Genomic DNA, 9349 nt, shown 5'->3' with positions numbered 1-9349 from the left:
AGGGGGGTCCCGGGGTGGGTTTTTAAAGGGAGGGGAGGCGGCGGCGGCTCCGACTTGGGGAGGGGGTCGAGGCGGCGGCGGCGACGCGAACTCCTCCGAGTCCGGCGGCGGTACGGGACGGGGAAGGCGGTGGCGCGGGGCTGGTCCGGCCTGGCTCGGCTGGGCTTCGGCCCGGCCAGGCGCTGGAAGTTTTTTTTAAATAATTCCGCCGAACAGAAAATAAATTCTAGAAAATAAAATAAAAAATTAAAATTGCCAAAATAAATTTTCATCGTCTAAATAAAATATTTAGAACAAGATGAACATTTTCTTGGCCCTAAATGCAATTTTGAAAACGTGCAATTTTTCTAATGCAAATAAAATCCAAATAAAATAAAATAAATGATTTTAATATTTTTCCTCCAACATTTCATTTATTTTGGAGAAGTCATATTATCTCCTCTCATACATTTTAACATGAAATACTTTCAGAGAGAAAAAGATTTAAAACCAAAAATCCTCGTTTCGATATTTGGTAAAACCCAAATATGAAAACAGGGAAATCCCCAACTCTCTCCGAGGGTCCTTGAGTTGCTTAGGATTTCGAGGATCGCGAAACGAAATGCAGTAAAATATGATATGCATGGATGATCTATGTATAACATTCCAAATTGATAATTTGGGATGTTACAAACGCGCCCGCTCTTATTCTACCACGACTGAAGCACCTCGAGGTCGTCGCCGTCTGCCTCCCAAACGGTGACGTGGAGCGCCTGCTCCGTGGTTGTACTGCACTCGAGTACCTTTGTCTTCAGGCAATCAGTGGGTTGAGTAGCTTCCACATCACCTTCATGACTCTCCGGACTATTTATGTGTGTTGTTGGTGCTGCAAGAAGACATCACAAGATGTGTACCATGATATGGTCATTGAGGACACACCTTCACTTTAGAGATTACTTGTAGTTGATCAAGAAGGTCCAACAAGAATCAACATCATTTCTGCACTGAAATTGACAGTGGTGGGCTACTCGTCTGACAAATACTCCGAACTTGTTATTGGATCCATAGCCGTTCAGGTACAACAGTCGCCTTCTAACTTTCCTTCTAGAAATTAACATTATTTCTAATTTTGGAGATGTATGTTCGTCTGTCATCCAGAAAATGATTCTGACAAGCTTGACCCCGAAACTGCGCACGGTGAAGGTCTTGGCACTAGAATCTGTCGGCCCCAACCTAGACCAAGTTGTGAGTTTCCCGAGATGCTTTTCGTGCCTAGAGAAGCTATATATCAAGGTGATGTTCCTTTCCTGTTAAATGCTAACCATAAGGGAGTTCAATATGTGACACCTTTTTCCAAGTTTACAATGACAATGTACTACAATTTTTTAAGGATTTTTGGAGGATTTCAGTACATACATGTCCACCCCCATATTGGTTGCTTGATCCATATGGTTACAATCCATAAGCATTTCTCCTTTGGATTCATCTGTACTAGTTTTCTTATGGAACTTTTCATCCACTCCAACCTCTTGTGAACAAGGCTACATTTGTCTAGATTGTAATCAAATGCCCATGTTAATAATGTTGGATCGAAGATGGCACATTAGTGCATTTTACAAATCCTGCAAACCAAATAGACCTGTAGTAGTATTCAAAGCTGCATGTAGGCACTAACATGTTTTCTTATTTTGCAGATAAGATTAGGCTTGGTGGTGAATAATGTGATATAATATAACAATCACATCGAATTCCTAGATTTGCATCTCTCGGAAATTACTTTGAACTCCTACCGAGGGACTTTACTGGAAATTAAATTCGTCAGGTTCTTTGTTGTCAGAGCAAGGGTGCTGAAGATAATGAGGTTTGCCCTACATTTATTTCACAAAAATGAATTGTTTGTTGATCAGCGCCAGCGGCTGCGGAAGAATGGAATAGGCTCCGAAAATGCTGAACTTCATTTTGGAACTTCAGATGACAGAGTAATCGGAAGTCATCGTGTCAACCCCATACATGACTTCTAAGTGGCTGACCCCTTTGCAAAAATTATGAGGTTTCGAAACCAGTCTCACAAGTGGTAATATTAGTTTGAACCTCTATTATATCCATGTTCAGCGGATCAGCGCGAGCGTTTGCAGCTGCTGAGCTGAATTTCATTTCTAATACCAGTTTGAACCTTGTAATCTTCGAATTTGAGCGATATAACCCTGGAATTTGAACCTTGTAATATTTCGAGCTTTTGTGGTACAATTTTTGAAATGGCATCGTATGAGACTCGTATATTGGTAGCACTATTTTGACCTTAGTATGCAATGGACTTAGATTTTATTAACCATTCTCGAATCTGTTTACCTTGTCGATCTCATAGCACACGATCTCTATAACTAACTCGACTGCGATCTTCGACATTATTTCACACAGTTGGTTTCTTCAACTGTGTGCCCTGTAGAGCGCAGAATTAATTATTGCACTCGAGTGTCCATCATCACCCTTCTGTGTAACTTTGACCTCATCACCCACAAATAAACTCATGACCGAAGTCATTCCACACACTTCGTTTTTACAAAGCTTTTTGCCAATAAACGCCCATGATTTGTCCCTCTTCTAGCCGGCGCGTGGCCAAACTAGCCGGGCGGGAAGCTTGCATGGTAAACTGCATGGTAGCGAGAGAACAGGCTAACCGACGATACATTTGGCACCTCTTCGAGCCCAGCGTGGTCAAACGAAATGCGTGCGGTGTTGTCAAGCGTGCAGTGGAATCCTCCGCTATGAACGCAGTGACAAGACGTGACAATTACAGGCCGGATGGCCCCCATTTATTACAACAGCCAATTAACCCTTGTGTCTCTTCAACCTTTTGATCGCGTCCCACCATTGCAAGAAGCACACCCACCATGAAAAATTCTTAGAGGGTATCCTGCGGATCCAATGGCGCTTCGAGCGGCTGGCGACAACGAGCAGCGGTTCACCATGCATGCCATGGTGGACACCCATAGAAGGTTCACGGAGCTCCCGGTGGTGTACACCAACAACCCGGTCTGGGTGGAGCAGTCCATCCACCTCATGGAGCTGTTTCTTACTGAGGAGAAGTACAAGGTGGTCGGTTTCGACCTAGAGTACACCCGCGCTCATGCCGGGTCTCGACCCAAGGTCGTCGTCGCCCAGATGTGCGTGCACAATCATGTCCCCATCTACCACTACTGCCTGGCCACAAGGCCTTGAGAGCGTTTCGCCAGGTTTGTCAATAGCCCTCACTGCATGTTCGCTACGGTGGACATCACCAACGATGTAAAGGTGCTCAAGAATTCGGACATCACCTGCCAGAATCTTGCGACATCTAGGGCCAATACAAGATCTGGGGCAGCAACGAGCATGAGAAGGACTCATTAGTTTATCTCGCTGAGGCCATCATCGATCCCTACTAGAGAGACATGAAGGCTTCCTGCAACAAGGACAAGCGTGCCTAGCACTCGGCCTGGATGGAGAAACTCGACAGAGCTCACGTCGTGTACGCGGCCAAGGAGGCATACACGAGCTACAAAATGTACAGGCGGATTGTTGACATGAGGAAATGCCCTCTTCCCCAAAACGACCAGGGATCTAGCCAGAAGCAGAGAAATGGCAAGCGTCATCGCAACAAGTAGATGACGAGATCCTCGTTTCTCCTAGTTTAGTATGCATGTAATTGCTTACTTTGGTGTGTGGAAATGTTATGTGCATAGTCACTTGTGTGATTGTATGCTTAATTTGGTTATGCAATGCTGTCTTTTTAAGTATATATGTTGATGCTCTGTAGACAGAGCAAATCACATCTCACATGGACTAAACAATGGAACCCGTCGGTGATGATTTCATTAATCACTGACAATTATATACCAGCAATCGTTTGCTCACGACACACATGACTAGTTAACATGAATCGTCTGTGTTGTTATCGGTCTTCCCACACATTTCTGATTATAGACCTGTTTGCCGCGTATCACACACATATTGTTAAGTTGAACCATTTTTGTTCTCTTGGCTCAACGCAAACAGTTCATCCGAGTGAACTGTATGCCGTATATTGCACACACCTTCATCTGGCTGCCTGTTTCTATTGTTCTGCCTCATCACAAACAGTTTATCCAAGTGAACTGTATGCCGTATATCACACACGCCTTCATCTGGATGCCTGTTTCTTTTGTTCTGCCTCATTGCAAATAGTTCATTGAACTGAACCATATGCCTCACATTGCAGACGCAACTAAAATCTGAACCGTGTTTGGTGTATCCTTCATCGCAAATGTTTTGCATCTTTTTTATGGTTTTTTTACATAACCGTTTGCGATTAATGCATCGCACATAGTTTCGTCAAATAGTCTCTGATCGTAGTGTCGCGTTAGCAGCATGCTACAGTAGTGACGGGTCCATAGCTAGTAGCTAGATGGCTTCTCTCTCTCTCTCTCTCTCTTTGATCTTCAATACAATGTTCTCCTCGATGCTCTTGGAGATCTATTCGATGTAATCATTTTTTGTGGTGTGTTTGTTGGGATCCGATGAATTGTGGGTTTTCGATCAGATTATTCATGAATATTATTTGAGTCTTCTCTAAACTCTTTTATGCATGATTGTTATAGCTTTGTATTCTCTCCGATTTATCTGTTTGGTTTGGCCAACTAGATTGATGTATCTTGCAATGGGAAAGGTGCTTTGTGATCGGTTCGATCTTGCGTTGCTCAATCCCAGTGACAGAAAGGGACATGACACGTATTTGTATCATTCCCTTTAAGGATAAAAATATGGGGTTTATTCATATTAATTGGGTTTACTTTGTCTACATCATGTCATCTTGGTTAAGGCGTTACTCCATTCTTTATGAACTTAGTACTCTAGATGGATGCTGGATAGCGGTCGATGTGTGGATTAATAGTAGTAGATGCAGGCAGGAGTCGGTCTCCTTATGTCGGACGTGATGCCTATATACATGATCGTTGCCTTGAATATCGTCATAACTATGTGCTTTTCTATCAATTGCCCAACAATAATTTGTTTACCCACCATATGCTATGTTCAAGAGAGAAGCCTCTAGTGAAAACTATGACCCCCGGGTCTATGTTTATCATATATTAAAATCCAAAAATGCTGCAATTTATGTACCGTTATTTTATTTTGTGTTTTCGTTTATCTATCTATCACTACGAGATTTGATCCTTGCAATTGACCGCCAAGGGATTGACAACCCCTTGTTTGTGTTGGGTGCAAGTATTTGTTATTTTGTGTGTAGGTGTTGTTCACGAGGTCTTGCGTGGTTCTCCTACTGGATTGATAACCTTGGTTCTTAAATGAGATCTCTACTATGCTGCACCATCCTCTCCTCTTCGAGGAAATGCCAATGCAACTCACAAGTAGCAGGAAGTACAGCCGATCTCTGCATTGATGTTAACCGCGGTACGACCGGATGAAACCATCTGCATGACTTGGGTGACCCAACAATCATCAAACCCCTTGCAGAGCAAAACTTCCTGAAGGAAGGGCCAATGGACAGTGACATAGGCTTTATGAAAGTCGATTTTCAGGAATACCGCCTTCTGGCTTTTGGCGCGAATTTCATGGAAGACCAAGATCCCATCAAGAAAATAGCGGCCTTGGATGAAGGCCGACTGATTTGGATGGGTAGCACAGTCAGCTAGTGAGGTCACCCTATTGACGTACCACTGTAGGATCTAGAAGTAGATGTGTCTAAAGGGGGGTGATTAGACACCTAGTGCTAAAGTTGCAATCTTTAACCTTTTTCGGTTTAAGTGGGGTTTATTCACAATTTCATCACACGCAATACATATCAAGCAAGCATGCAAAGAGTATATGAGCAGCGGAATGTAAATCATGCAACTTGCAAGAATGTAAAGGGAAAGGTTTGGAGAGATTAAACGCAATTGGAGACACGGATGTTTTTCCCGTGGTTCGGATAGGTGGTGCTATCCTACATCCACATTGATGGAGACTTCAACCCACGAAGGGTAACGGTTGTGTGAGTCCACACAGGGCTCCACCCAAGGGCAACGGTTGCGCGAGTCCACACAGGGCTCCACCCACGAAGGGTCCACGAAGAAGCAACCACCCACAAAGGGTCCACGAAGAAGCAACCTTGTCTATCCCACCATGGCCATCGCCCACGAAGGACTTGCCTCACTAGTGGTAGATCTTCACGAAGTAGGCGATCTCCTTGCCCTTACAAACTCCTTGGTTCAACTCCACAATCTTGTCGGAGGCTCCCAAGTGACACCTAGCCAATCTAGGAGACACAACTCTCCAAGAAGTAACAAATGGTGTGTAGGTAATGAACTCCTTGCTCTTGTGCTTCAAATGATAGTCTCCCCAACACTCAACTCTCTCTCATAGGATTTGGATTTGGTGGAAAGAAGATTTGAGTGGAAAGCAACTTGGGAAGACTAGAGATCAAGATTCATATGGTAGGAATGGAATGTCTTGATCTCAACACATGAGTAGGTGGTTCTCTCTCAGAACATATGAGTTGGAATGGTGTGTGTGTTCTGATGGCTCTCTCACTTAATGAGAAAGAGGTGGAGGGGTATATATAGCCTCCACACAAAATCCAACCGTTACACACAATTTACCAATCTCGGTGGGACCGAATCAGAAAACTCGGTCTGACCGAAATGGTAAACCTAGTGACCGTTAGGAATTTCGGTGGGACTGACATGCAACTCAGTAGGACCGATTCGGTTATGGTTTGGGCATAACGTAATCTCGGTGAGACCGATTACACAAACTCGGTGGGACCGAATTTGGTAATTAGCTAACCAGAGAGTTGGTCAGGCAAACTCGGTGGGACCAATTTGCTCTTTCGGTGAGACCGAGTGGAACTCGGTGAGACCGAAAAGTTACAAAGGGGAAACACTGAGTTTACATTGCAATCTCGGTGGGACCGATTGCGTATCTCGGTGGGACCGAGAATATTGCAATAGGTAATAGAGAGTTTGCAATCCCATCTCGGTGAGACCGAGATCCTTATCGGTAGAACCGAATTGCTAGGGTTTGGCAGTGGCTAATGACAAGTGAAACTCGGTGGTTCCGGATAGGAAGAATCGGTAGGACCGAGTTTGCTTAGGGTTTAGGTCATATGTGGATGTGGGAAAGTAGCCGAGGATTTTGGAGCATATCATTAAGCACATGAAGCAAGAGGCTCATTAAGCAACACCTCATCCCTCCTTGATAGTATTGGCTTTTCCTATGGACTCAATGTGATCTTGGATCACTAAAATGTAAAATGAAGAGTCTTGAGCTTGAAGCTTTAGCCAATCCTTTATTCTTAGCATCTTGAAGGAGTTCCCACAACCTTTAGTCCATGCCACTCCATTGTTGAACTTACCTGAAACATGCTAGATAGAAATGTTAGTCCAACAAGAGATATGTTGTCATCAATTATCAAAACCACCTAGGGAACACTTGTGCTTTCAATCTCCCCCTTTTTTATAATTGATGGCAACATACATCAAAGCTTTAGATAAAGATATAAAGAACAGCAAGTAAAGCTTTGGAAGGACATGTAACGTGCATAGGCTCCCCCTACATGTATGCACTCATGTAAATATGAAATATAGAGGCATGTGAGAGCATAACCATGACAGAGTAGGCAATGTGTTACATGCATCTTGGCCATATGCATCAGAGCAAAAGATTATTAAGTAAAATACCTTCATGCTCATGAGTCCTTCTTGCAAACAGTATGTACATAAGCAAGAATTCCTCATACTCATGATTTTGATGCATACACTTACCTTGTGGTCTTGAGTTGGCTTAGGATGGAATGAACCTGCACAAACAAGGTTAGATAACACAGGTACATCTACTAGCCAGAGCAAACAAAAGAAACCACAAGAATACCAAGACTGGGATGACATGTAGAGAGTGAGTACAAGGTACCACATTGAATTCAACATGTCCCCAAGAATAAAGATATGCAATGAATTTGACTGATTTCTTTTCCTTAGGTGTCTTGCTCCCCCTGAATCGTACATGGGATATTGGGAGAAGATAGGAAACAGAAAATCAGAGCTGAAAGATATGAATAGAACTTAATTCAAAAGAGTTCATATGAACATGTCTTTCCCAAAAAGACATGTGGCATCTCTCCTCTTGAACATCAAGCATCTGGGATCCTTGAGCATTCTCTCCCCCTTGGAGATTTCTTTCTCCCCCTTAATATATGGGATCCTTGAGTATTCTCTCCCCCTTAGTACTTTCTCCTTTGTAGGTGATAAGCTTTTGATGTGATCTCTCTCTCCTTGATGATAAGCTTGGGATCCTTGAGCATTCTCTCCCCCTTGGAGATTTCTTTCTCCCCCTTAGTACTTTCTCCTTTGTAGGTGATAAGCTTTGATGTGATCTCTCTCTCCCCCTTTGACATCAATTTCCAAGAAGGTTTTTCCTGGAATCCGTCGAATAGGTTTGGTCCTTGAGATTCAGTACAAAGCAGGGAATAAAACTGTGATGCTTGTAGAGGACAAGATTCATTGAGTGGAGCTGGATCAGAAGAAATATAGAATGTGTGGCAAACTGTTTTTCCTGTTGCGAAATCGGTGGCACCGAGTGGCATGTTTCGGTAGTACCGAAGGGATTTGGTTGGACCGAAAATGGCAATTCAGTGAAACCGAGTTCATCACAGAGAAAAACACTTGTCACCTCAGCTCACTAGTCAAGTAAGATCTCACAAAGATTTGCAATGAATTTGATGCAGAAATATGCAGAACAAGAACAAAAAAAGGGAAAAGAGTGAAAGTTTCTAGATGAAGTTTTTGTTTTTGTTTTGTTTGAAAAAGAAGGAAACAAATATGCAAGAGACAAATGCAATAACTCGGAAAAGAACACAAGAGAACTTCATCTAGAATTGGGCGGTGACATAGTTACCTATGTTAGAGTATATTGACTTAGGAGTCAAGTGAGAACACTTGATCATAGGTCATACTCATCGTTTAAGCTCAAAATGGGGTTACCATTTTTCGTTTAAGCATCTTGATGTATTCACATCTTGTTGAGTTGCTTTGACTCATGTTTTGGAGTAAAGCTTCTCTAAGATGGAATAACATAGCTTGGGTGGTGATGTGGTTCTTGCTCATGTAGTTGAACTTGTGTGGGTGCTCAGGGTTGATGTAGTTCATCAAGAGTTGGGAGCACCACTTGGAGTTTGAGTTCATCTACCTACATGGGTTAGTTCTTGCAAGGAAGAGCACTTGTGTATCCAAAAATGACAATCATGAAGCTTAACATAGAATTTGTCAAAGGATATGTTTGAATGGTTTTGTGCTTCCTTGTCTTCAACACTATTGTGTAGAGTCTTGGTCTTGTAGAGACTGCCCAAGATGTGAGTGAGTTG

Source organism: Triticum aestivum, chromosome 3A, assembly GCF_018294505.1.
Source record: "Triticum aestivum cultivar Chinese Spring chromosome 3A, IWGSC CS RefSeq v2.1, whole genome shotgun sequence".
Lineage (NCBI taxonomy): Eukaryota > Viridiplantae > Streptophyta > Magnoliopsida > Poales > Poaceae > Triticum > Triticum aestivum.
Note: the sequence above shows the minus strand (reverse complement) of the source record.